This window comes from Pseudophryne corroboree, chromosome 10 (genome assembly GCF_028390025.1).
Source record: "Pseudophryne corroboree isolate aPseCor3 chromosome 10, aPseCor3.hap2, whole genome shotgun sequence".
Classification (NCBI taxonomy): Eukaryota; Metazoa; Chordata; class Amphibia; order Anura; family Myobatrachidae; genus Pseudophryne; species Pseudophryne corroboree.
This window is the reverse complement of record NC_086453.1, coordinates 169,010,553-169,037,117: the sequence shown is the minus strand read 5'-3', so window position 1 is coordinate 169,037,117 and position 26,565 is coordinate 169,010,553. Positions and strand designations below refer to the sequence as shown.

Here is a 26,565-nt window from a genome sequence, read left to right as displayed (position 1 = left end):
ATTTTTATGCTAACAAATTTGTTCTCTGAAAAGTGTCCACAAAGCCAAGTCTCTGATTAACACCTTTGTAGGGATGGTTTTTCACCTATTACTAAATTAAACGTGCTTCATTGGAAAGGCAGCAAGATGCATCCTAATTTCAATATCTACTGAAATAATACAGGGTGACACCAGGAAACATTAACGCCACTGCATCAGTGCTGCTCTCTCATGTGGAAGTCTGTTTAATGTGAAAACAAGGTGATATCTAATTAGCACACAGGTAAGGAATTAAGAAAATCTTTATTTAAGGGTGAAGATGTTTCTCACAAAATCGTTGCCCCAATGCATCATTGAAATTCAAGCTGGAAAGATGATTTTAATATATCACTTGTACATTTTGTATTGCTCTTCTGGTGACAATGTAGTTTGTTTTTGTCAATTACCATTTTAATAATCGGGTAAAGAAAATTAAGTGGATTTTTTAAAGAAAACAATACTGTCAATATACTATTAAAACAAATTAAAATGGTAAAAGTTATTGTACTTTAAGTAAAAATAAAAGAGCAAAAATATCAATCCCAGTTTTGGATTACTTAAATTAACAAAAAAAAATGCATATAGCAGAGGATAGTTTCAATCTGCCTACCTCTGGGTTAATGGCCCAGCATGCTTCCATTGCAGTACTCTGCTGCACATGTAAGTGCAAAAGATCCTGAAGCACTCACTCATCATGGGAAAGTACCAATGTGTTTCTTCATTGGTTGATGGAAGAAACATCTTACAAAAACTCTCCAGATTATTGACTTTTTAAAGTTTTTCTAGGAAACGTTCTAGATGAATGCTTATTAGCCTTTGTCAGTAACTACTTTGGCAAAGTGTCGCTGTGGCGCAATCAGTTAGTGTGTATGGCTGTTAACCAAAAGGTTGGTGGTTCAATCCCACCCAGGGACGTAATTGACCTTGTTATCAGATTTTGGTGACCTTTAAGTAGACAAGTCAAAATTTCAAACCCCCTGTTATGGTGTAGGGTACCTGGCCTTCTCTGATGTAATCAGAGTTAGATTTGATTAAGTGATTTTATAAAAACAGCTAGGAAGCACAATTTAGCAGTGGGTTGCCGAGAAAAAGAAATATGCTGGCAAAAATATCCAATTGAGTGATTAAACAGCTCTACATTATCTGGCTTTATTTTTATGCTAACAAATTTGTTCTCTGAAAAGTGTCCACAAAGCCAAGTCTCTGATTAACACCTTTGTAGGGATGGTTTTTCACCTATTACTAAATTAAACTTGCTTCATTGGAAAGGCAGCAAGATGCATCCTCATTTCAATGTCTACTGAATTAATACAGGTTGACACCAGGAAACATTAACGCCACTGCATCCTTGCTGCTTTCTAATGTGGAAGTCTGTTTAATGTGAAAACAAAGTGATATCTAATTAGCACACAGGTAAGGAATTAAGAAAATCTTTATTTAAAGGTGAAGATGTTTCTCACAAAATCGTTGCCCCAATGCATCATTGAAATTCAAGCTGGAAAGATGATTTTAATATATCACTTGTACATTTTGTATTGCTCTTCCGGTGACAATGTAGTTTGTTTTTGTCAATTACCATTTTAATAATCGGGTAAAGAAAATTAAGTGGATTTTTGAAAGAAAACAATACTGTCAATATACTATTAAAACAAATTAAAATGGTAAAAGTTATTGTACTTTAAGTAAAAATAAAAGAGCAAAAATATCAATCCCAGTTTTGGATTACTTTAATTAACAAAAAAAAAATGCATATAGCAGAGGATAGTTTCAATCTGCCTACCTCTGGGTTAATGGCCCAGCATGCTTCCATTGCAGTACTCTGCTGCACATGTAAGTGCAAGAGATCCTGAAGCACTCACTCACTCATCATGGGAAAGTACCAATGTGTTTCTTCATTGGTTGATGGAAGAAACATCTTACAAAAACTCTCCAGATTATTGACTTTTTAAAGTTTTTCTAGGAAACGTTCTAGATGAATGCTTATTAGCCTTTGTCAGTAGGCACTTTTGCAAAGTGTCTCTGTGGCGCAATTGGTTAGCGTGTTTGGTTATTAACCAAAGGGTTGGTGGTTCAATCTCCCCCAGGGACGTAATTGACCTTGTTATCAGATTTTGGTGATCTTTAAGTAGACAAGTCAAAATTTCAAACCTCCTGTTATGGTGTAGGGTACCTGGCCTTCTCTGATGTAATCAGAGTTAGATTTGATTCAGTGATTTTATAAAAACAGCTAGGAAGCACAATTTAGCAGTGGGTTGCCGAGAAAAAGAAATATGCTGGCAAAAATATCCAATTGAGTGATTAAACAGCTCTTCATTATCTGGCTTTATTTTTATGCTAACAAATTTGTTCTCTGAAAAGTGTCCACAAAGCCAAGTCTCTGATTAACACCTTTGTAGGGATGGTTTTTCACCTATTACTAAATTAAACTTGCTTCATTGGAAAGGCAGCAAGATGCATCCTCATTTCAATGTCTACTGAATTAATACAGGTTGACACCAGGAAACATTAACGCCACTGCATCCTTGCTGCTTTCTAATGTGGAAGTCTGTTTAATGTGAAAACAAAGTGATATCTAATTAGCACACAGGTAAGGAATTAAGAAAATCTTTATTTAAAGGTGAAGATGTTTCTCACAAAATCGTTGCCCCAATGCATCATTGAAATTCAAGCTGGAAAGATGATTTTAATATATCACTTGTACATTTTGTATTGCTCTTCCGGTGACAATGTAGTTTGTTTTTGTCAATTACCATTTTAATAATCGGGTAAAGAAAATTAAGTGGATTTTTGAAAGAAAACAATACTGTCAATATACTATTAAAACAAATTAAAATGGTAAAAGTTATTGTACTTTAAGTAAAAATAAAAGAGCAAAAATATCAATCCCAGTTTTGGATTACTTTAATTAACAAAAAAAAAAATGCATATAGCAGAGGATAGTTTCAATCTGCCTACCTCTGGGTTAATGGCCCAGCATGCTTCCATTGCAGTACTCTGCTGCACATGTAAGTGCAAGAGATTCTGAAGCACTCACTCACTCATCATGGGAAAGTACCAATGTGTTTCTTCATTGGTTGATGGAAGAAACATCTTACAAAAACTCTCCAGATTATTGACTTTTTAAAGTTTTTCTAGGAAACGTTCTAGATGAATGCTTATTAGCCTTTGTCAGTAGGCACTTTTGCAAAGTGTCTCTGTGGCGCAATTGGTTAGCGTGTTTGGTTATTAACCAAAGGGTTGGTGGTTCAATCCCACCCAGGGACGTAATTGACCTTGTTATCAGATTTTGGTGATCTTTAAGTAGACAAGTCAAAATTTCAAACCTCCTGTTATGGTGTAGGGTACCTGGCCTTCTCTGATGTAATCAGAGTTAGATTTGATTCAGTGATTTTATAAAAACAGCTAGGAAGCACAATTTAGCAGTGGGTTGCCGAGAAAAAGAAATATGCTGGCAAAAATATCCAATTGAGTGATTAAACAGCTCTTCATTATCTGGCTTTATTTTTATGCTAACAAATTTGTTCTATGAAAAGTGTCCACAAAGCCAAGTCTCTGATTAACACCTTTGTGGGGATGGTTTTTCACCTATTACTAAATTAAACTTGCTTCATTGGAAAGGCAGCAAGATGCATCCCCATTTCAATGTCTACTGAAATAATACAGGTTGACACCAGGAAACATTAACGCCACTGCATCCTTGCTGCTTTCTCATGTGGAAGTCTGTTTAATGTGAAAACAGGGTGATATCTAATTAGCACACAGGTAAGGAATTAAGAAAATCTTTATTTAAAGGTGAAGATGTTTCTCACAAAATCGTTGCCCCAATGCATCATTGAAATTCAAGCTGGAAAGATGATTTTAATATATCACTTGTACATTTTGTATTGCTCTTCTGGTGACAATGTAGTTTGTTTTTGTCAATTACCATTTTAATAATCGGGTAAAGAAAATTAAGTGGATTTTTGAAAGAAAACAATACTGTCAATATACTATTAAAACAAATTAAAATGGTAAAAGTTATTGTACTTTAAGTAAAAATAAAAGAGCAAAAATATCAATCCCAGTTTTGGATTACTTTAATTAACAAAAAAAAAATGCATATAGCAGAGGATAGTTTCAATCTGCCTACCTCTGGGTTAATGGCCCAGCATGCTTCCATTGCAGTACTCTGCTGCACATGTAAGTGCAAGAGATCCTGAAGCACTCACTCATCATGGGAATGTACCAATGTGTTTCTTCATTGGTTGATGGAAGAAACATCTTACAAAAACTCTCCAGATTATTGACTATTTAAAGTTTTTCTAGGAAACGTTCTAGATGAATGCTTATTAGCCTTTGTCAGTATGTACTTTTGCAAAGTGTCTCTGTGGCGCAATCAGTTAGTGTTGTACGGCTATTAACCAAAAGGTTGGTGGTTCAATCCCACCCAGGGACGTAATTGAACTTGTTATCAGATTTTGGTGATCTTTAAGTAGACAAGTCAAAATTTCAAACCCCCTCTTATGGTGTAGGGTACCTGGCCTTCTCTGATGTAATCAGAGTTAGATTTGATTCAGTGATTTTATAAAAACAGCTAGGAAGCACAATTTAGCAGTGGGTTGCCGAGAAAAAGAAATATGCTGGCAAAAATATCCAATTGAGTGATTAAACAGCTCTTCATTATCTGACTTTATTTTTATGCTAACAAATTTGTTCTCTGAAAAGTGTCCACAAAGCCAAGTCTCTGATTAACACCTTTGTAGGGATGGTTTTTCACCTATTACTAAATTAAACGTGCTTCATTGGAAAGGCAGCAAGATGCATCCTAATTTCAATATCTACTGAAATAATACAGGGTGACACCAGGAAACATTAACGCCACTGCATCAGTGCTGCTCTCTCATGTGGAAGTCTGTTTAATGTGAAAACAAGGTGATATCTAATTAGCATACAGGTAAGGAATTAAGAAAATCTTTATTTAAGGGTGAAGATGTTTCTCACAAAATCGTTGCCCCAATGCATCATTGAAATTCAAGCTGGAAAGATGATTTTAATATATCACTTGTACATTTTGTATTGCTCTTATGGTAGTTTCAATCTGCCTACCTCTGGGTTAATGGCCCAGCATGCTTCCATTGCAGTACTCTGCTGCACATGTAAGTGCAAGAGATCCTGAAGCACTCACTCACTCATCATGGGAAAGTACCAATGTGTTTCTTCATTGGTTGATGGAAGAAACATCTTACAAAAACTCTCCAGATTATTGACTTTTTAAAGTTTTTCTAGGAAACGTTCTAGATGAATGCTTATTAGCCTTTGTCAGTAAGTACTTTTGCAAAGTGTCTCTGTGGCGCAATTGGTTAGCGTGTTTGGTTATTAACCAAAGGGTTGGTGGTTCAATCCCACCCAGGGACGTAATTGACCTTGTTATCAGATTTTGGTGATCTTTAAGTAGACAAGTCAAAATTTCAAACCTCCTGTTATGGTGTAGGGTACCTGGCCTTCTCTGATGTAATCAGAGTTAGATTTGATTCAGTGATTTTATAAAAACAGCTAGGAAGCACAATTTAGCAGTGGGTTGCCGAGAAAAAGAAATATGCTGGCAAAAATATCCAATTGAGTGATTAAACAGCTCTTCATTATCTGGCTTTATTTTTATGCTAACAAATTTGTTCTATGAAAAGTGTCCACAAAGCCAAGTCTCTGATTAACACCTTTGTGGGGATGGTTTTTCACCTATTACTAAATTAAACTTGCTTCATTGGAAAGGCAGCAAGATGCATCCCCATTTCAATGTCTACTGAAATAATACAGGTTGACACCAGGAAACATTAACGCCACTGCATCCTTGCTGCTTTCTCATGTGGAAGTCTGTTTAATGTGAAAACAAGGTGATATCTAATTAGCACACAGGTAAGGAATTAAGAAAATCTTTATTTAAGGGTGAAGATGTTTCTCACAAAATCGTTGCCCCAATGCATCATTGAAATTCAAGCTGGAAAGATGATTTTAATATATCACTTGTACATTTTGTATTGCTCTTATGGTGACAATGTAGTTTGTTTTTGTCAATTACCATTTTAATAATCGGGTAAAGAAAATTAAGTGGATTTTTTAAAGAAAACAATACTGTCAATATACTATTAAAACAAATTAAAATGGTAAAAGTTATTGTACTTTAAGTAAAAATAAAAGAGCAAAAATATCAATCCCAGTTTTGGATTACTTTAATTAACAAAAAAAAAAATGCATATAGCAGAGGATAGTTTCAATCTGCCTACCTCTGGGTTAATGACCCAGCATGCTTCCATTGAAGTACTCTGCTGCACATGTAAGTGCAAGAGATCCTGAAGCACTCACTCACTCATCATGGGAAAGTACCAATGTGTTTCTTCATTGGTTGATGGAAGAAACATCTTACAAAAACTCTCCAGATTATTGACTATTTAAAGTTTTTCTAGGAAACGTTCTAGATGAATGCTTATTAGCCTTTGTCAGTATGCACTTTTGCAAAGTGTCTCTGTGGCGCAATTGGTTAGCGTGTTTGGTTATTAACCAAAGGGTTGGTGGTTCAATCCCACCCAGGGATGTAATTGACCTTGTTATCAGATTTTGGTGATCTTTAAGTAGACATGTCAAAATTTCAAACCCCCTCTTATGGTGTAGGGTACCTGGCCTTCTCTGATGTAATCAGAGTTAGATTTGATTAAGTGATTTTATAAAAAAAAACAGCTAGGAAGCACAATTTAGCAGTGGGTTGCAGAGAAAAAGAAATATGCTGGCAGAAAAATCCAATTGAGTGATTAAACAGCTCTTCATTTTCTGGCTTTATTTTTATGCTAACAAATTTGTTCTCTGAAAAGTGTCCACAAAGCCAAGTATCTGATTAACACCTTTGTAGGGATGGTTTTTCACCTATTACTAAATTAAACGTGCTTCATTGGAAAGGCAGCAAGATGCATCCTCATTTCAATATCTACTGAAATAATACAGGTTGACACCAGGAAACATTAACGCCACTGCATCTGTGCTGCTCTCTCATATGGAAGTCTGTTTAATGTGAAAACAAGGTGATATCTAATTAGCACACAGGTAAGGAATTAAGAAAATCTTTATTTAAGGGTGAAGATGTTTCTCACAAAATCGTTGCCCCAATGCATCATTGAAATTCAAGCTGGAAAGATGATTTTAATATATCACTTGTACATTTTGTATTGCTCTTCTAGTGACAATGTAGTTTGTTTTTGTCAATTACCATTTTAATAATAGGGTAAAGAAAATTAAGTGGATTTTTGAAAGAAAACAATACTGTCAATATACTATTAAAACAAATTAAAATGGTAAAAGTTATTGTACTTTAAGTAAAAATAAAAGAGCAAAAATATCAATCCCAGTTTTGGATTACTTAAATAAAAAAAAAAATGCATATAGCAGAGGATAGTTTCAATCTGCCTACCTCTGGGTTATGGACCCAGCATGCTTCCATTGCAGTACTCTGCTGCACATGTAAGTGCAAGAGATCCTGAAGCACTCACTCATCATGGGAAAGTACCAATGTGTTTCTTCATTGGTTGATGGAAGAAACATCTTACATAAACTCTCCAGATTATTGACTTTTTACAGTTTTTCTAGGAAACGTTCTAGATGAATGCTTATTAGTCTTTGTCAGTATGTACTTTTGCAAAGTGTCGCTGTGGCGCAATCAGTTAGTGTGTACGGCTATTAACCAAAAGGTTGGTGGTTCAATCCCACCCAGGGACGTAATTGACCTTGTTATCAGATTTTGGTGATCTTTAAGTAGACAAGTCAAAATTTCAAACCCCCTGTTATGGTGTAGGGTACCTGGCCTTCTCTGATGTAATCAGAGTTAGATTTGATTCAGTGATTTTATAAAAACAGCTAGGAAGCACAATTTAGCAGTGGGTTGCAGAGAAAAAGAAATATGCTGGCAAAAATATCCAATTGAGTGATTAAACAGCTCTTCATTATCTGGCTTTATTTTTATGCTAACAAATTTGTTCTCTGAAAAGTGTCCACAAAGCCAAGTCTCTGATTAACACCTTTGTAGGGATGGTTTTTCACCTATTACTAAATTAAACTTGCTTCATTGGAAAGGCAGCAAAATGCATCCTCATTTCAATGTCTACTGAATTAATACAGGTTGACACCAGGAAACATTAACGCCACTGCATCCTTGCTGCTTTCTAATGTGGAAGTCTGTTTAATGTGAAAACAAAGTGATATCTAATTAGCACACAGGTAAGGAATTAAGAAAATCTTTATTTAAAGGTGAAGATGTTTCTCACAAAATCGTTGCCCCAATGCATCATTGAAATTCAAGCTGGAAAGATGATTTTAATATATCACTTGTACATTTTGTATTGCTCTTCTGGTGACAATGTAGTTTGTTTTTGTCAATTACCATTTTAATAATCGGGTAAAGAAAATTAAGTGGATTTTTGAAAGAAAACAATACTGTCAATATACTATTAAAACAAATTAAAATGGTAAAAGTTATTGTACTTTAAGTAAAAATAAAAGAGCAAAAATATCAATCCCAGTTTTGGATTACTTAAATTAACAAAAAAAAATGCATATAGCAGAGGATAGTTTCAATCTGCCTACCTCTGGGTTAATGGCCCAGCATGCTTCCATTGCAGTACTCTGCTGCACATGTAAGTGCAAAAGATCCTGAAGCACTCACTCATCATGGGAAAGTACCAATGTGTTTCTTCATTGGTTGATGGAAGAAACATCTTACAAAAACTCTCCAGATTATTGACTTTTTAAAGTTTTTCTAGGAAACATTCTAGATGAATGCTTATTAGCCTTTGTCAGTAAGTACTTTTGCAAAGTGTCGCTGTGGCGCAATCAGTTAGTGTGTACGGCTGTTAACCAAAAGGTTGGTGGTTCAATCCCACCCAGGGACGTAATTGACCTTGTTATCAGATTTTGGTGATCTTTAAGTAGACAAGTCAAAATTTCAAACCCCCTGTTATGGTGTAGGGTACCTGGCCTTCTCTGATGTAATCAGAGTTAGATTTGATTAAGTGATTTTATAAAAACAGCTAGGAAGCACAATTTAGCAGTGGGTTGCCGAGAAAAAGAAATATGCTGGCAAAAATATCCAATTGAGTGATTAAACAGCTCTACATTATCTGGCTTTATTTTTATGCTAACAAATTTGTTCTCTGAAAAGTGTCCACAAAGCCAAGTCTCTGATTAACACCTTTGTAGGGATGGTTTTTCACCTATTACTAAATTAAACTTGCTTCATTGGAAAGGCAGCAAGATGCATCCTCATTTCAATGTCTACTGAATTAATACAGGTTGACACCAGGAAACATTAACGCCACTGCATCCTTGCTGCTTTCTAATGTGGAAGTCTGTTTAATGTGAAAACAAAGTGATATCTAATTAGCACACAGGTAAGGAATTAAGAAAATCTTTATTTAAAGGTGAAGATGTTTCTCACAAAATCGTTGCCCCAATGCATCATTGAAATTCAAGCTGGAAAGATGATTTTAATATATCACTTGTACATTTTGTATTGCTCTTCCGGTGACAATGTAGTTTGTTTTTGTCAATTACCATTTTAATAATCGGGTAAAGAAAATTAAGTGGATTTTTGAAAGAAAACAATACTGTCAATATACTATTAAAACAAATTAAAATGGTAAAAGTTATTGTACTTTAAGTAAAAATAAAAGAGCAAAAATATCAATCCCAGTTTTGGATTACTTTAATTAACAAAAAAAAAAAATGCATATAGCAGAGGATAGTTTCAATCTGCCTACCTCTGGGTTAATGGCCCAGCATGCTTCCATTGCAGTACTCTGCTGCACATGTAAGTGCAAGAGATCCTGAAGCACTCACTCACTCATCATGGGAAAGTACCAATGTGTTTCTTCATTGGTTGATGGAAGAAACATCTTACAAAAACTCTCCAGATTATTGACTTTTTAAAGTTTTTCTAGGAAACGTTCTAGATGAATGCTTATTAGCCTTTGTCAGTAGGCACTTTTGCAAAGTGTCTCTGTGGCGCAATTGGTTAGCGTGTTTGGTTATTAACCAAAGGGTTGGTGGTTCAATCCCACCCAGGGACGTAATTGACCTTGTTATCAGATTTTGGTGATCTTTAAGTAGACAAGTCAAAATTTCAAACCTCCTGTTATGGTGTAGGGTACCTGGCCTTCTCTGATGTAATCAGAGTTAGATTTGATTCAGTGATTTTATAAAAACAGCTAGGAAGCACAATTTAGCAGTGGGTTGCCGAGAAAAAGAAATATGCTGGCAAAAATATCCAATTGAGTGATTAAACAGCTCTTCATTATCTGGCTTTATTTTTATGCTAACAAATTTGTTCTATGAAAAGTGTCCACAAAGCCAAGTCTCTGATTAACACCTTTGTGGGGATGGTTTTTCACCTATTACTAAATTAAACTTGCTTCATTGGAAAGGCAGCAAGATGCATCCTCATTTCAATGTCTACTGAAATAATACAGGTTGACACCAGGAAACATTAACGCCACTGCATCCTTGCTGCTTTCTCATGTGGAAGTCTGTTTAATGTGAAAACAAGGTGATATCTAATTAGCACACAGGTAAGGAATTAAGAACATCTTTATTTAAGGGTGAAGATGTTTCTCACAAAATCGTTGCCCCAATGCATCATTGAAATTCAAGCTGGAAAGATGATTTTAATATATCACTTGTACATTTTGTATTGCTCTTCTGGTGACAATGTAGTTTGTTTTTGTCAATTACCATTTGAATAATCGGGTAAAGAAAATTAAGTGGATTTTTGAAAGAAAACAATACTGTCAATATACTATTAAAACAAATTAAAATGGTAAAAGTTATTGTACTTTAAGTAAAAATAAAAGAGCAAAAATATCAATCCCAGTTTTGGATTACTTTAATTAACAAAAAAAAAATGCATATAGCAGAGGATAGTTTCAATCTGCCTACCTCTGGGTTAATGGCCCAGCATGCTTCCATTGCAGTACTCTGCTGCACATGTAAGTGCAAGAGATCCTGAAGCACTCACTCATCATGGGAATGTACCAATGTGTTTCTTCATTGGTTGATGGAAGAAACATCTTACAAAAACTCTCCAGAGTATTGACTATTTAAAGTTTTTCTAGGAAACGTTCTAGATGAATGCTTATTAGCCTTTGTCAGTATGTACTTTTGCAAAGTGTCGCTGTGGCGCAATCAGTTAGTGTTGTACGGCTATTAACCAAAAGGTTGGTGGTTCAATCCCACCCAGGGACGTAATTGAACTTGTTATCAGATTTTGGTGATCTTTAAGTAGACAAGTCAAAATTTCAAACCCCCTCTTATGGTGTAGGGTACCTGGCCTTCTCTGATGTAATCAGAGTTAGATTTGATTCAGTGATTTTATAAAAACAGCTAGGAAGCACAATTTAGCAGTGGGTTGCCGAGAAAAAGAAATATGCTGGCAAAAATATCCAATTGAGTGATTAAACAGCTCTTCATTATCTGACTTTATTTTTATGCTAACAAATTTGTTCTCTGAAAAGTGTCCACAAAGCCAAGTCTCTGATTAACACCTTTGTAGGGATGGTTTTTCACCTATTACTAAATTAAACGTGCTTCATTGGAAAGGCAGCAAGATGCATCCTAATTTCAATATCTACTGAAATAATACAGGGTGACACCAGGAAACATTAACGCCACTGCATCAGTGCTGCTCTCTCATGTGGAAGTCTGTTTAATGTGAAAACAAGGTGATATCTAATTAGCACACAGGTAAGGAATTAAGAAAATCTTTATTTAAGGGTGAAGATGTTTCTCACAAAATCGTTGCCCCAATGCATCATTGAAATTCAAGCTGGAAAGATGATTTTAATATATCACTTGTACATTTTGTATTGCTCTTCTGGTGACAATGTAGTTTGTTTTTGTCAATTACCATTTTAATAATCGGGTAAAGAAAATTAAGTGGATTTTTTAAAGAAAACAATACTGTCAATATACTATTAAAACAAATTAAAATGGTAAAAGTTATTGTACTTTAAGTAAAAATAAAAGAGCAAAAATATCAATCCCAGTTTTGGATTACTTAAATTAACAAAAAAAAATGCATATAGCAGAGGATAGTTTCAATCTGCCTACCTCTGGGTTAATGGCCCAGCATGCTTCCATTGCAGTACTCTGCTGCACATGTAAGTGCAAAAGATCCTGAAGCACTCACTCATCATGGGAAAGTACCAATGTGTTTCTTCATTGGTTGATGGAAGAAACATCTTACAAAAACTCTCCAGATTATTGACTTTTTAAAGTTTTTCTAGGAAACGTTCTAGATGAATGCTTATTAGCCTTTGTCAGTAACTACTTTGGCAAAGTGTCGCTGTGGCGCAATCAGTTAGTGTGTATGGCTGTTAACCAAAAGGTTGGTGGTTCAATCCCACCCAGGGACGTAATTGACCTTGTTATCAGATTTTGGTGACCTTTAAGTAGACAAGTCAAAATTTCAAACCCCCTGTTATGGTGTAGGGTACCTGGCCTTCTCTGATGTAATCAGAGTTAGATTTGATTAAGTGATTTTATAAAAACAGCTAGGAAGCACAATTTAGCAGTGGGTTGCCGAGAAAAAGAAATATGCTGGCAAAAATATCCAATTGAGTGATTAAACAGCTCTACATTATCTGGCTTTATTTTTATGCTAACAAATTTGTTCTCTGAAAAGTGTCCACAAAGCCAAGTCTCTGATTAACACCTTTGTAGGGATGGTTTTTCACCTATTACTAAATTAAACTTGCTTCATTGGAAAGGCAGCAAGATGCATCCTCATTTCAATGTCTACTGAATTAATACAGGTTGACACCAGGAAACATTAACGCCACTGCATCCTTGCTGCTTTCTAATGTGGAAGTCTGTTTAATGTGAAAACAAAGTGATATCTAATTAGCACACAGGTAAGGAATTAAGAAAATCTTTATTTAAAGGTGAAGATGTTTCTCACAAAATCGTTGCCCCAATGCATCATTGAAATTCAAGCTGGAAAGATGATTTTAATATATCACTTGTACATTTTGTATTGCTCTTCCGGTGACAATGTAGTTTGTTTTTGTCAATTACCATTTTAATAATCGGGTAAAGAAAATTAAGTGGATTTTTGAAAGAAAACAATACTGTCAATATACTATTAAAACAAATTAAAATGGTAAAAGTTATTGTACTTTAAGTAAAAATAAAAGAGCAAAAATATCAATCCCAGTTTTGGATTACTTTAATTAACAAAAAAAAAATGCATATAGCAGAGGATAGTTTCAATCTGCCTACCTCTGGGTTAATGGCCCAGCATGCTTCCATTGCAGTACTCTGCTGCACATGTAAGTGCAAGAGATCCTGAAGCACTCACTCACTCATCATGGGAAAGTACCAATGTGTTTCTTCATTGGTTGATGGAAGAAACATCTTACAAAAACTCTCCAGATTATTGACTTTTTAAAGTTTTTCTAGGAAACGTTCTAGATGAATGCTTATTAGCCTTTGTCAGTAGGCACTTTTGCAAAGTGTCTCTGTGGCGCAATTGGTTAGCGTGTTTGGTTATTAACCAAAGGGTTGGTGGTTCAATCTCCCCCAGGGACGTAATTGACCTTGTTATCAGATTTTGGTGATCTTTAAGTAGACAAGTCAAAATTTCAAACCTCCTGTTATGGTGTAGGGTACCTGGCCTTCTCTGATGTAATCAGAGTTAGATTTGATTCAGTGATTTTATAAAAACAGCTAGGAAGCACAATTTAGCAGTGGGTTGCCGAGAAAAAGAAATATGCTGGCAAAAATATCCAATTGAGTGATTAAACAGCTCTTCATTATCTGGCTTTATTTTTATGCTAACAAATTTGTTCTCTGAAAAGTGTCCACAAAGCCAAGTCTCTGATTAACACCTTTGTAGGGATGGTTTTTCACCTATTACTAAATTAAACTTGCTTCATTGGAAAGGCAGCAAGATGCATCCTCATTTCAATGTCTACTGAATTAATACAGGTTGACACCAGGAAACATTAACGCCACTGCATCCTTGCTGCTTTCTAATGTGGAAGTCTGTTTAATGTGAAAACAAAGTGATATCTAATTAGCACACAGGTAAGGAATTAAGAAAATCTTTATTTAAAGGTGAAGATGTTTCTCACAAAATCGTTGCCCCAATGCATCATTGAAATTCAAGCTGGAAAGATGATTTTAATATATCACTTGTACATTTTGTATTGCTCTTCCGGTGACAATGTAGTTTGTTTTTGTCAATTACCATTTTAATAATCGGGTAAAGAAAATTAAGTGGATTTTTGAAAGAAAACAATACTGTCAATATACTATTAAAACAAATTAAAATGGTAAAAGTTATTGTACTTTAAGTAAAAATAAAAGAGCAAAAATATCAATCCCAGTTTTGGATTACTTTAATTAACAAAAAAAAAAATGCATATAGCAGAGGATAGTTTCAATCTGCCTACCTCTGGGTTAATGGCCCAGCATGCTTCCATTGCAGTACTCTGCTGCACATGTAAGTGCAAGAGATTCTGAAGCACTCACTCACTCATCATGGGAAAGTACCAATGTGTTTCTTCATTGGTTGATGGAAGAAACATCTTACAAAAACTCTCCAGATTATTGACTTTTTAAAGTTTTTCTAGGAAACGTTCTAGATGAATGCTTATTAGCCTTTGTCAGTAGGCACTTTTGCAAAGTGTCTCTGTGGCGCAATTGGTTAGCGTGTTTGGTTATTAACCAAAGGGTTGGTGGTTCAATCCCACCCAGGGACGTAATTGACCTTGTTATCAGATTTTGGTGATCTTTAAGTAGACAAGTCAAAATTTCAAACCTCCTGTTATGGTGTAGGGTACCTGGCCTTCTCTGATGTAATCAGAGTTAGATTTGATTCAGTGATTTTATAAAAACAGCTAGGAAGCACAATTTAGCAGTGGGTTGCCGAGAAAAAGAAATATGCTGGCAAAAATATCCAATTGAGTGATTAAACAGCTCTTCATTATCTGGCTTTATTTTTATGCTAACAAATTTGTTCTATGAAAAGTGTCCACAAAGCCAAGTCTCTGATTAACACCTTTGTGGGGATGGTTTTTCACCTATTACTAAATTAAACTTGCTTCATTGGAAAGGCAGCAAGATGCATCCCCATTTCAATGTCTACTGAAATAATACAGGTTGACACCAGGAAACATTAACGCCACTGCATCCTTGCTGCTTTCTCATGTGGAAGTCTGTTTAATGTGAAAACAGGGTGATATCTAATTAGCACACAGGTAAGGAATTAAGAAAATCTTTATTTAAAGGTGAAGATGTTTCTCACAAAATCGTTGCCCCAATGCATCATTGAAATTCAAGCTGGAAAGATGATTTTAATATATCACTTGTACATTTTGTATTGCTCTTCTGGTGACAATGTAGTTTGTTTTTGTCAATTACCATTTTAATAATCGGGTAAAGAAAATTAAGTGGATTTTTGAAAGAAAACAATACTGTCAATATACTATTAAAACAAATTAAAATGGTAAAAGTTATTGTACTTTAAGTAAAAATAAAAGAGCAAAAATATCAATCCCAGTTTTGGATTACTTTAATTAACAAAAAAAAAATGCATATAGCAGAGGATAGTTTCAATCTGCCTACCTCTGGGTTAATGGCCCAGCATGCTTCCATTGCAGTACTCTGCTGCACATGTAAGTGCAAGAGATCCTGAAGCACTCACTCATCATGGGAATGTACCAATGTGTTTCTTCATTGGTTGATGGAAGAAACATCTTACAAAAACTCTCCAGATTATTGACTATTTAAAGTTTTTCTAGGAAACGTTCTAGATGAATGCTTATTAGCCTTTGTCAGTATGTACTTTTGCAAAGTGTCTCTGTGGCGCAATCAGTTAGTGTTGTACGGCTATTAACCAAAAGGTTGGTGGTTCAATCCCACCCAGGGACGTAATTGAACTTGTTATCAGATTTTGGTGATCTTTAAGTAGACAAGTCAAAATTTCAAACCCCCTCTTATGGTGTAGGGTACCTGGCCTTCTCTGATGTAATCAGAGTTAGATTTGATTCAGTGATTTTATAAAAACAGCTAGGAAGCACAATTTAGCAGTGGGTTGCCGAGAAAAAGAAATATGCTGGCAAAAATATCCAATTGAGTGATTAAACAGCTCTTCATTATCTGACTTTATTTTTATGCTAACAAATTTGTTCTCTGAAAAGTGTCCACAAAGCCAAGTCTCTGATTAACACCTTTGTAGGGATGGTTTTTCACCTATTACTAAATTAAACGTGCTTCATTGGAAAGGCAGCAAGATGCATCCTAATTTCAATATCTACTGAAATAATACAGGGTGACACCAGGAAACATTAACGCCACTGCATCAGTGCTGCTCTCTCATGTGGAAGTCTGTTTAATGTGAAAACAAGGTGATATCTAATTAGCATACAGGTAAGGAATTAAGAAAATCTTTATTTAAGGGTGAAGATGTTTCTCACAAAATCGTTGCCCCAATGCATCATTGAAATTCAAGCTGGAAAGATGATTTTAATATATCACTTGTACATTTTGTATTGCTCTTATGGTAGTTTCAATCTGCCTACCTCTGGGTTAATGGCCCAGCATGCTTCCATTGCAGTACTCTGCTGCACATGTAAGTGCAAGAGATCCTGAAGCACTCACTCACTCATCATGGGAAAGTACCAATGTGTTTCTTCATTGGTTGATGGAAGAAACATCTTACAAAAACTCTCCAGATTATTGACTTTTTAAAGTTTTTCTAGGAAACGTTCTAGATGAATGCTTATTAGCCTTTGTCAGTAAGTACTTTTGCAAAGTGTCTCTGTGGCGCAATTGGTTAGCGTGTTTGGTTATTAACCAAAGGGTTGGTGGTTCAATCCCACCCAGGGACGTAATTGACCTTGTTATCAGATTTTGGTGATCTTTAAGTAGACAAGTCAAAATTTCAAACCTCCTGTTATGGTGTAGGGTACCTGGCCTTCTCTGATGTAATCAGAGTTAGATTTGATTCAGTGATTTTATAAAAACAGCTAGGAAGCACAATTTAGCAGTGGGTTGCCGAGAAAAAGAAATATGCTGGCAAAAATATCCAATTGAGTGATTAAACAGCTCTTCATTATCTGGCTTTATTTTTATGCTAACAAATTTGTTCTATGAAAAGTGTCCACAAAGCCAAGTCTCTGATTAACACCTTTGTGGGGATGGTTTTTCACCTATTACTAAATTAAACTTGCTTCATTGGAAAGGCAGCAAGATGCATCCCCATTTCAATGTCTACTGAAATAATACAGGTTGACACCAGGAAACATTAACGCCACTGCATCCTTGCTGCTTTCTCATGTGGAAGTCTGTTTAATGTGAAAACAAGGTGATATCTAATTAGCACACAGGTAAGGAATTAAGAAAATCTTTATTTAAGGGTGAAGATGTTTCTCACAAAATCGTTGCCCCAATGCATCATTGAAATTCAAGCTGGAAAGATGATTTTAATATATCACTTGTACATTTTGTATTGCTCTTATGGTGACAATGTAGTTTGTTTTTGTCAATTACCATTTTAATAATCGGGTAAAGAAAATTAAGTGGATTTTTTAAAGAAAACAATACTGTCAATATACTATTAAAACAAATTAAAATGGTAAAAGTTATTGTACTTTAAGTAAAAATAAAAGAGCAAAAATATCAATCCCAGTTTTGGATTACTTTAATTAACAAAAAAAAAAATGCATATAGCAGAGGATAGTTTCAATCTGCCTACCTCTGGGTTAATGACCCAGCATGCTTCCATTGAAGTACTCTGCTGCACATGTAAGTGCAAGAGATCCTGAAGCACTCACTCACTCATCATGGGAAAGTACCAATGTGTTTCTTCATTGGTTGATGGAAGAAACATCTTACAAAAACTCTCCAGATTATTGACTATTTAAAGTTTTTCTAGGAAACGTTCTAGATGAATGCTTATTAGCCTTTGTCAGTATGCACTTTTGCAAAGTGTCTCTGTGGCGCAATTGGTTAGCGTGTTTGGTTATTAACCAAAGGGTTGGTGGTTCAATCCCACCCAGGGATGTAATTGACCTTGTTATCAGATTTTGGTGATCTTTAAGTAGACATGTCAAAATTTCAAACCCCCTCTTATGGTGTAGGGTACCTGGCCTTCTCTGATGTAATCAGAGTTAGATTTGATTAAGTGATTTTATAAAAAAAAACAGCTAGGAAGCACAATTTAGCAGTGGGTTGCAGAGAAAAAGAAATATGCTGGCAGAAAAATCCAATTGAGTGATTAAACAGCTCTTCATTTTCTGGCTTTATTTTTATGCTAACAAATTTGTTCTCTGAAAAGTGTCCACAAAGCCAAGTATCTGATTAACACCTTTGTAGGGATGGTTTTTCACCTATTACTAAATTAAACGTGCTTCATTGGAAAGGCAGCAAGATGCATCCTCATTTCAATATCTACTGAAATAATACAGGTTGACACCAGGAAACATTAACGCCACTGCATCTGTGCTGCTCTCTCATATGGAAGTCTGTTTAATGTGAAAACAAGGTGATATCTAATTAGCACACAGGTAAGGAATTAAGAAAATCTTTATTTAAGGGTGAAGATGTTTCTCACAAAATCGTTGCCCCAATGCATCATTGAAATTCAAGCTGGAAAGATGATTTTAATATATCACTTGTACATTTTGTATTGCTCTTCTAGTGACAATGTAGTTTGTTTTTGTCAATTACCATTTTAATAATAGGGTAAAGAAAATTAAGTGGATTTTTGAAAGAAAACAATACTGTCAATATACTATTAAAACAAATTAAAATGGTAAAAGTTATTGTACTTTAAGTAAAAATAAAAGAGCAAAAATATCAATCCCAGTTTTGGATTACTTAAATAAAAAAAAAAATGCATATAGCAGAGGATAGTTTCAATCTGCCTACCTCTGGGTTATGGACCCAGCATGCTTCCATTGCAGTACTCTGCTGCACATGTAAGTGCAAGAGATCCTGAAGCACTCACTCATCATGGGAAAGTACCAATGTGTTTCTTCATTGGTTGATGGAAGAAACATCTTACATAAACTCTCCAGATTATTGACTTTTTACAGTTTTTCTAGGAAACGTTCTAGATGAATGCTTATTAGTCTTTGTCAGTATGTACTTTTGCAAAGTGTCGCTGTGGCGCAATCAGTTAGTGTGTACGGCTATTAACCAAAAGGTTGGTGGTTCAATCCCACCCAGGGACGTAATTGACCTTGTTATCAGATTTTGGTGATCTTTAAGTAGACAAGTCAAAATTTCAAACCCCCTGTTATGGTGTAGGGTACCTGGCCTTCTCTGATGTAATCAGAGTTAGATTTGATTCAGTGATTTTATAAAAACAGCTAGGAAGCACAATTTAGCAGTGGGTTGCAGAGAAAAAGAAATATGCTGGCAAAAATATCCAATTGAGTGATTAAACAGCTCTTCATTATCTGGCTTTATTTTTATGCTAACAAATTTGTTCTCTGAAAAGTGTCCACAAAGCCAAGTCTCTGATTAACACCTTTGTAGGGATGGTTTTTCACCTATTACTAAATTAAACTTGCTTCATTGGAAAGGCAGCAAAATGCATCCTCATTTCAATGTCTACTGAATTAATACAGGTTGACACCAGGAAACATTAACGCCACTGCATCCTTGCTGCTTTCTAATGTGGAAGTCTGTTTAATGTGAAAACAAAGTGATATCTAATTAGCACACAGGTAAGGAATTAAGAAAATCTTTATTTAAAGGTGAAGATGTTTCTCACAAAATCGTTGCCCCAATGCATCATTGAAATTCAAGCTGGAAAGATGATTTTAATATATCACTTGTACATTTTGTATTGCTCTTCTGGTGACAATGTAGTTTGTTTTTGTCAATTACCATTTTAATAATCGGGTAAAGAAAATTAAGTGGATTTTTGAAAGAAAACAATACTGTCAATATACTATTAAAACAAATTAAAATGGTAAAAGTTATTGTACTTTAAGTAAAAATAAAAGAGCAAAAATATCAATCCCAGTTTTGGATTACTTTAATTAACAAAAAAAATGCATATAGCAGAGGATAGTTTCAATCTGCCTACCTCTGGGTTAATGGCCCAGCATGCTTCCATTGCAGTACTCTGCTGCACATGTAAGTGCAAGAGATCCTGAAGCACTCACTCACTCATCAAGGGAAAGTACCAATGTGTTTCTTCATTGGTTGATGGAAGAAACATTTTACAAAAACTCTCCAGATTATTGACTTTTTAAAGTTTTTCTAGGAAACGTTCTAGATGAATGCTTATTAGCCTTTGTCAGTATGCACTTTTGTAAAGTGTCTCTGTGGCGCAATTGGTTAGCGTGTTTGGTTATTAATCAAAGGGTTGGTGGTTCAATCCCACCCAGGGAAGTAATTGACCTTGTTATCAGATTTTGGTGATCTTTAAGTAGACAAGTCAAAATTTCAAACCCCCTCTTATGGTGTAGGTTACCTGGCCTTCTCTGATGTAATCAGAGTTAGATTTGATTCAGTGATTTTATAAAAACAGCTAGGAAGCACAATTTAGCAGTGGGTTGCAGAGAAAAAGAAATATGCTGGCAAAAATATCCAATTGAGTGATTAAACAGCTCTTCATTATCTGACTTTATTTTTATGCTAACAAATTTGTTCTCTGAAAAGTGTCCACAAAGCCAAGTCTCTGATTAACACCTTTGTAGGGATGGTTTTTCACCTATTACTAAATTAAACTTGCTTCATTGGAAAGGCAGCAAGATGCATCCTCATTTCAATGTCTACTGAAATAATACAGGTTGACACCAGGAAACATTAACGCCACTGCATCCTTGCTGCTTTCTCATGTGGAAGTCTGTTTAATGTGAAAACAAGGTGATATCTAATTAGCACACAGGTAAGGAATTAAGAAAATCTTTATTTAAGGGTGAAGATGTTTCTCACAAAATCGTTGCCCCAATGCATCATTGAAATTCAAGCTGGAAAGATGATTTTAATATATCACTTGTACATTTTGTATTGCTCTTCTGGTGACAATGTAGTTTGTTTTTGTCAATTACCATTTTAATAATCGGGTAAAGAAAATTAAGTGGATTTTTGAAAGAAAACAATACTGTCAATATACTATTAAAACAAATTAAAATGGTAAAAGTTATTGTACTTTAAGTAAAAATAAAAGAGCAAAAATATCAATCCCAGTTTTGGATTACTTTAATTAACAAAAAAAAATGCATATAGCAGAGGATAGTTTCAATCTGCCTACCTCTGGGTTAATGGCCCAGCATGCTTCCATTGCAGTACTCTGCTGCACATGTAAGTGCAAGAGATCCTGAAGCACTCACTCATCATGGGAATGTACCAATGTGTTTCTTCATTGGTTGATGGAAGAAACATCTTACAAAAACTCTCCAGATTATTGACTATTTAAAGTTTTTCTAGGAAACGTTCTAGATGAATGCTTATTAGCCTTTGTCAGTATGCAATTTCGCAAAGTGTCTCTGTGGCGCAATTGGTTAGCGTGTTTGGATATTAACCAAAGGGTTGGTGGTTCAATCCCACCCAGGGATGTAATTGACCTTGTTATCAGATTTTGGTGATCTTTAAGTAGACATGTCAAAATTTCAAACCCCCTCTTATGGTGTAGGGTACCTGGCCTTCTCTGATGTAATCAGAGTTAGATTTGATTAAGTAATTTTATAAAAAAAAACAGCTAGGAAGCACAATTTAGCAGTGGGTTGCAGAGAAAAAGAAATATGCTGGCAGAAAAATCCAATTGAGTGATTAAACAGCTCTTCATTTTCTGGCTTTATTTTTATGCTAACAAATTTGTTCTCTGAAAAGTGTCCACAAAGCCAAGTATCTGATTAACACCTTTGTAGGGATGGTTTTTCACCTATTACTAAATTAAACGTGCTTCATTGGAAAGGCAGCAAGATGCATCCTCATTTCAATATCTACTGAAATAATACAGGTTGACACCAGGAAACATTAACGCCACTGCATCTGTGCTGCTCTCTCATATGGAAGTCTGTTTAATGTGAAAACAAGGTGATATCTAATTAGCACACAGGTAAGGAATTAAGAAAATCTTTATTTAAGGGTGAAGATGTTTCTCACAAAATCGTTGCCCCAATGCATCATTGAAATTCAAGCTGGAAAGATGATTTTAATATATCACTTGCACATTTTGTATTGCTCTTCTGGTGACAATGTAGTTTGTTTTTGTCAATTACCATTTTAATAATAGGGTAAAGAAAATTAAGTGGATTTTTGAAAGAAAACAATACTGTCAATATACTATTAAAACAAATTAAAATGGTAAAAGTTATTGTACTTTAAGTAAAAATAAAAGAGCAAAAATATCAATCCCAGTTTTGGATTACTTAAATAAAAAAAAAAAAATGCATATAGCAGAGGATAGTTTCAATCTGCCTACCTCTGGGTTATGGACCCAGCATGCTTCCATTGCAGTACTCTGCTGCACATGTAAGTGCAAGAGATCCTGAAGCACTCACTCATCATGGGAAAGTACCAATGTGTTTCTTCATTGGTTGATGGAAGAAACATCTTACATAAACTCTCCAGATTATTGACTTTTTACAGTTTTTCTAGGAAACGTTCTAGATGAATGCTTATTAGTCTTTGTCAGTATGTACTTTTGCAAAGTGTCGCTGTGGCGCAATCAGTTAGTGTGTACGGCTATTAACCAAAAGGTTGGTGGTTCAATCCCACCCAGGGACGTAATTGACCTTGTTATCAGATTTTGGTGATCTTTAAGTAGACAAGTCAAAATTTCAAACCCCCTGTTATGGTGTAGGGTACCTGGCCTTCTCTGATGTAATCAGAGTGAGATTTGATTCAGTGATTTTATAAAAACAGCTAGGAAGCACAATTTAGCAGTGTGTTGCAGAAAAAAAGAAATATGCTGGCAAAAATATCCAATTGAGTGATTAAACAGCTCTTCATTATCTGGCTTTATTTTTATGCTAACAAATTTGTTCTCTGAAAAGTGTCCACAAAGCCAAGTCTCTGATTAACACCTTTGTAGGGATGGTTTTTCACCTATTACTAAATTAAACTTGCTTCATTGGAAAGGCAGCAAGATGCATCCTCATTTCAATGTCTACTGAATTAATACAGGTTGACACCAGGAAACATTAACGCCACTGCATCCTTGCTGCTTTCTCATGTGGAAGTCTGTTTAATGTGAAAACAAAGTGATATCTAATTAGCACACAGGTAAGGAATTAAGAAAATCTTTATTTAAAGGTGAAGATGTTTCTCACAAAATCGTTGCCCCAATGCATCATTGAAATTCAAGCTGGAAAGATGATTTTAATATATCACTTGTACATTTTGTATTGCTCTTCTGGTGACAATGTAATTTGTTTTTGTCAATTACCATTTTAATAATCGGGTAAAGAAAATTAAGTGGATTTTTGAAAGAAAACAATACTGTCAATATACTATTAAAACAAATTAAAATGGTAAAAGTTATTGTACTTTAAGTAAAAATAAAAGAGCAAAAATATCAATCCCAGTTTTGGATTACTTTAATTAACAAAAAAAAATGCATATAGCAGAGGATAGTTTCAATCTGCCTACCTCTGGGTTAATGGCCCAGCATGCTTCCATTGCAGTACTCTGCTGCACATGTAAGTGCAAGAGATCCTGAAGCACTCACTCACTCATCATGGGAAAGTACCAATGTGTTTCTTCATTGGTTGATGGAAGAAACATTTTACAAAAACTCTCCAGATTATTGACTTTTTAAAGTTTTTCTAGGAAACGTTCTAGATGAATGCTTATTAGCCTTTGTCAGTATGCACTTTTGCAAAGTGTCTCTGTGGCGCAGTTGGTTAGCGTGTTTGGTTATTAATCAAAGGGTTGGTGGTTCAATCCCACCCAGGGAAGTAATTGACCTTGTTATCAGATTTTGGTGATCTTTAAGTAGACAAGTCAAAATTTCAAACCCCCTCTTATGGTGTAGGTTACCTGGCCTTCTCTGATGTAATCAGAGTTAGATTTGATTCAGTAATTTTATAAAAACAGCTAGGAAGCACAATTTAGCAGTGGGTTGCAGAGAAAAAGAAATATGCTGGCAAAAATATCCAATTGAGTGATTAAACAGCTCTTCATTATCTGACTTTATTTTTATGCTAACAAATTTGTTCTCTGAAAAGTGTCCACAAAGCCAAGTCTCTGATTAACACCTTTGTAGGGATGGTTTTTCACCTATTACTAAATTAAACTTGCTTCATTGGAAAGGCAGCAAGATGCATCCTCATTTCAATGTCTACTGAAATAATACAGGTTGACACCAGGAAACATTAACGCCACTGCATCCTTGCTGCTTTCTCATGTGGAAGTCTGTTTAATGTGAAAACAAGGTGATATCTAATTAGCACACAGGTAAGGAATTAAGAAAATCTTTATTTAAGGGTGAAGATGTTTCTCACAAAATCGTTGCCCCAATGCATCATTGAAATTCAAGCTGGAAAGATGATTTTAATATATCACTTGTACATTTTGTATTGCTCTTCTGGTGACAATGTAGTTTGTTTTTGTCAATTACCATTTTAATAATCGGGTAAAGAAAATTAAGTGGATTTTTGAAAGAAAACAATACTGTCAATATACTATTAAAACAAATTAAAATGGTAAAAGTTATTGTACTTTAAGTAAAAATAAAAGAGCAAAAATATCAATCCCAGTTTTGGATTACCTTAATTAACAAAAAAAAATGTATATAGCAGAGGATAGTTTCAATCTGCCTACCTCTGGGTTAATGGCCCAGCATGCTTCCATTGCAGTACTCTGCTGCACATGTAAGTGCAAGAGATCCTGAAGCACTCACTCATCATGGGAATGTACCAATGTGTTTCTTCATTGGTTGATGGAAGAAACATCTTACAAAAACTCTCCAGATTATTGACTATTTAAAGTTTTTCTAGGAAACGTTCTAGATGAATGCTTATTAGCCTTTGTCAGTATGCAGTTTCGCAAAGTGTCTCTGTGGCACAATTGGTTAGCGTGTTTGGTTATTAACCAAAGGGTTGGTGGTTCAATCCCACCCAGGGATGTAATTGACCTTGTTATCAGATTTTGGTGATCTTTAAGTAGACAAGTCAAAATTTCAAACCCCCTCTTATGGTGTAGGGTACCTGGCCTTCTCTGATGTAATCAGAGTTAGATTTGATTAAGTGATTTTATAAAAAAAAAACAGCTAGGAAGCACAATTTAGCAGTGGGTTGCAGAGAAAAAGAAATATGCTGGCAGAAAAATCCAATTGAGTGATTAAACAGCTCTTTATTTTCTGGCTTTATTTTTATGCTAACAAATTTGTTCTCTGAAAAGTGTCCACAAAGCCAAGTATCTGATTAACACCTTTGTAGGGATGGTTTTTCACCTATTACTAAATTAAACGTGCTTCATTGGAAAGGCAGCAAGATGCATCCTCATTTCAATATCTACTGAAATAATACAGGTTGACACCAGGAAACATTAACGCCACTGCATCTGTGCTGCTCTCTCATGTGGAAGTCTGTTTAATGTGAAAACAAGGTGATATCTAATTAGCACACAGGTAAGGAATTAAGAAAATCTTTATTTAAGGGTGAAGATGTTTCTCACAAAATCGTTGCCCCAATGCATCATTGAAATTCAAGCTGGAAAGATGATTTTAATATATCACTTGTACATTTTGTATTGCTCTTCTGGTGACAATGTAGTTTGTTTTTGTCAATTACCATTTTAATAATAGGGTAAAGAAAATTAAGTGGATTTTTGAAAGAAAACAATACTGTCAATATACTATTAAAACAAATTAAAATGGTAAAAGTTATTGTACTTTAAGTAAAAATAAAAGAGCAAAAATATCAATCCCAGTTTTGGATTACTTAAATAAAAAAAAAAATGCATATAGCAGAGGATAGTTTCAATCTGCCTACCTCTGGGTTATGGACCCAGCATGCTTCCATTGCAGTACTCTGCTGCACATGTAAGTGCAAGAGATCCTGAAGCACTCACTCATCATGGGAAAGTACCAGTGTGTTTCTTCATTGGTTGATGGAAGAAACATCTTACATAAACTCTCCAGATTATTGACTTTTTACAGTTTTTCTAGGAAACGTTCTAGATGAATGCTTATTAGTCTTTGTCAGTATGTACTTTTGCAAAGTGTCGCTGTGGCGCAATCAGTTAGTGTGTACGGCTATTAACCAAAAGGTTGGTGGTTCAATCCCACCCAGGGACGTAATTGACCTTGTTATCAGATTTTGGTGATCTTTAAGTAGACAAGTCAAAATTTCAAACCCCCTGTTATGGTGTAGGGTACCTGGCCTTCTCTGATGTAATCAGAGTGAGATTTGATTCAGTGATTTTATAAAAACAGCTAGGAAGCACAATTTAGCAGTGTGTTGCAGAGAAAAAGAAATATGCTGGCAAAAATATCCAATTGAGTGATTAAACAGCTCTTCATTATCTGGCTTTATTTTTATGCTAACAAATTTGTTCTCTGAAAAG

At 35.0% G+C, this 26,565-nt stretch overlaps 7 non-coding genes across 7 annotated transcripts; all 7 read left to right on the top strand.

The window, feature by feature from the left end:
• The first annotated feature begins 3,208 nt into the window (after positions 1-3,208).
• Positions 3,209-3,282, top strand: TRNAN-AUU (transfer RNA asparagine (anticodon AUU)). The gene has a single exon. It is a non-coding gene; the product is annotated as a tRNA-Asn (tRNA).
• A 2,056-nt stretch (positions 3,283-5,338) lies between these two features.
• TRNAN-AUU (transfer RNA asparagine (anticodon AUU)) lies at positions 5,339-5,412 on the top strand. The gene has a single exon. It is a non-coding gene; the product is annotated as a tRNA-Asn (tRNA).
• Positions 5,413-6,513: 1,101 nt separating this feature from the next.
• On the top strand, positions 6,514-6,587 carry TRNAN-AUU (transfer RNA asparagine (anticodon AUU)). The gene has a single exon. It is a non-coding gene; the product is annotated as a tRNA-Asn (tRNA).
• Positions 6,588-10,029: 3,442 nt separating this feature from the next.
• TRNAN-AUU (transfer RNA asparagine (anticodon AUU)) lies at positions 10,030-10,103 on the top strand. The gene has a single exon. It is a non-coding gene; the product is annotated as a tRNA-Asn (tRNA).
• A 4,615-nt stretch (positions 10,104-14,718) lies between these two features.
• On the top strand, positions 14,719-14,792 carry TRNAN-AUU (transfer RNA asparagine (anticodon AUU)). The gene has a single exon. It is a non-coding gene; the product is annotated as a tRNA-Asn (tRNA).
• Positions 14,793-16,848: 2,056 nt separating this feature from the next.
• TRNAN-AUU (transfer RNA asparagine (anticodon AUU)) lies at positions 16,849-16,922 on the top strand. The gene has a single exon. It is a non-coding gene; the product is annotated as a tRNA-Asn (tRNA).
• Positions 16,923-18,023: 1,101 nt separating this feature from the next.
• Positions 18,024-18,097, top strand: TRNAN-AUU (transfer RNA asparagine (anticodon AUU)). The gene has a single exon. It is a non-coding gene; the product is annotated as a tRNA-Asn (tRNA).
• The last annotated feature ends 8,468 nt before the right edge of the window (positions 18,098-26,565 follow it).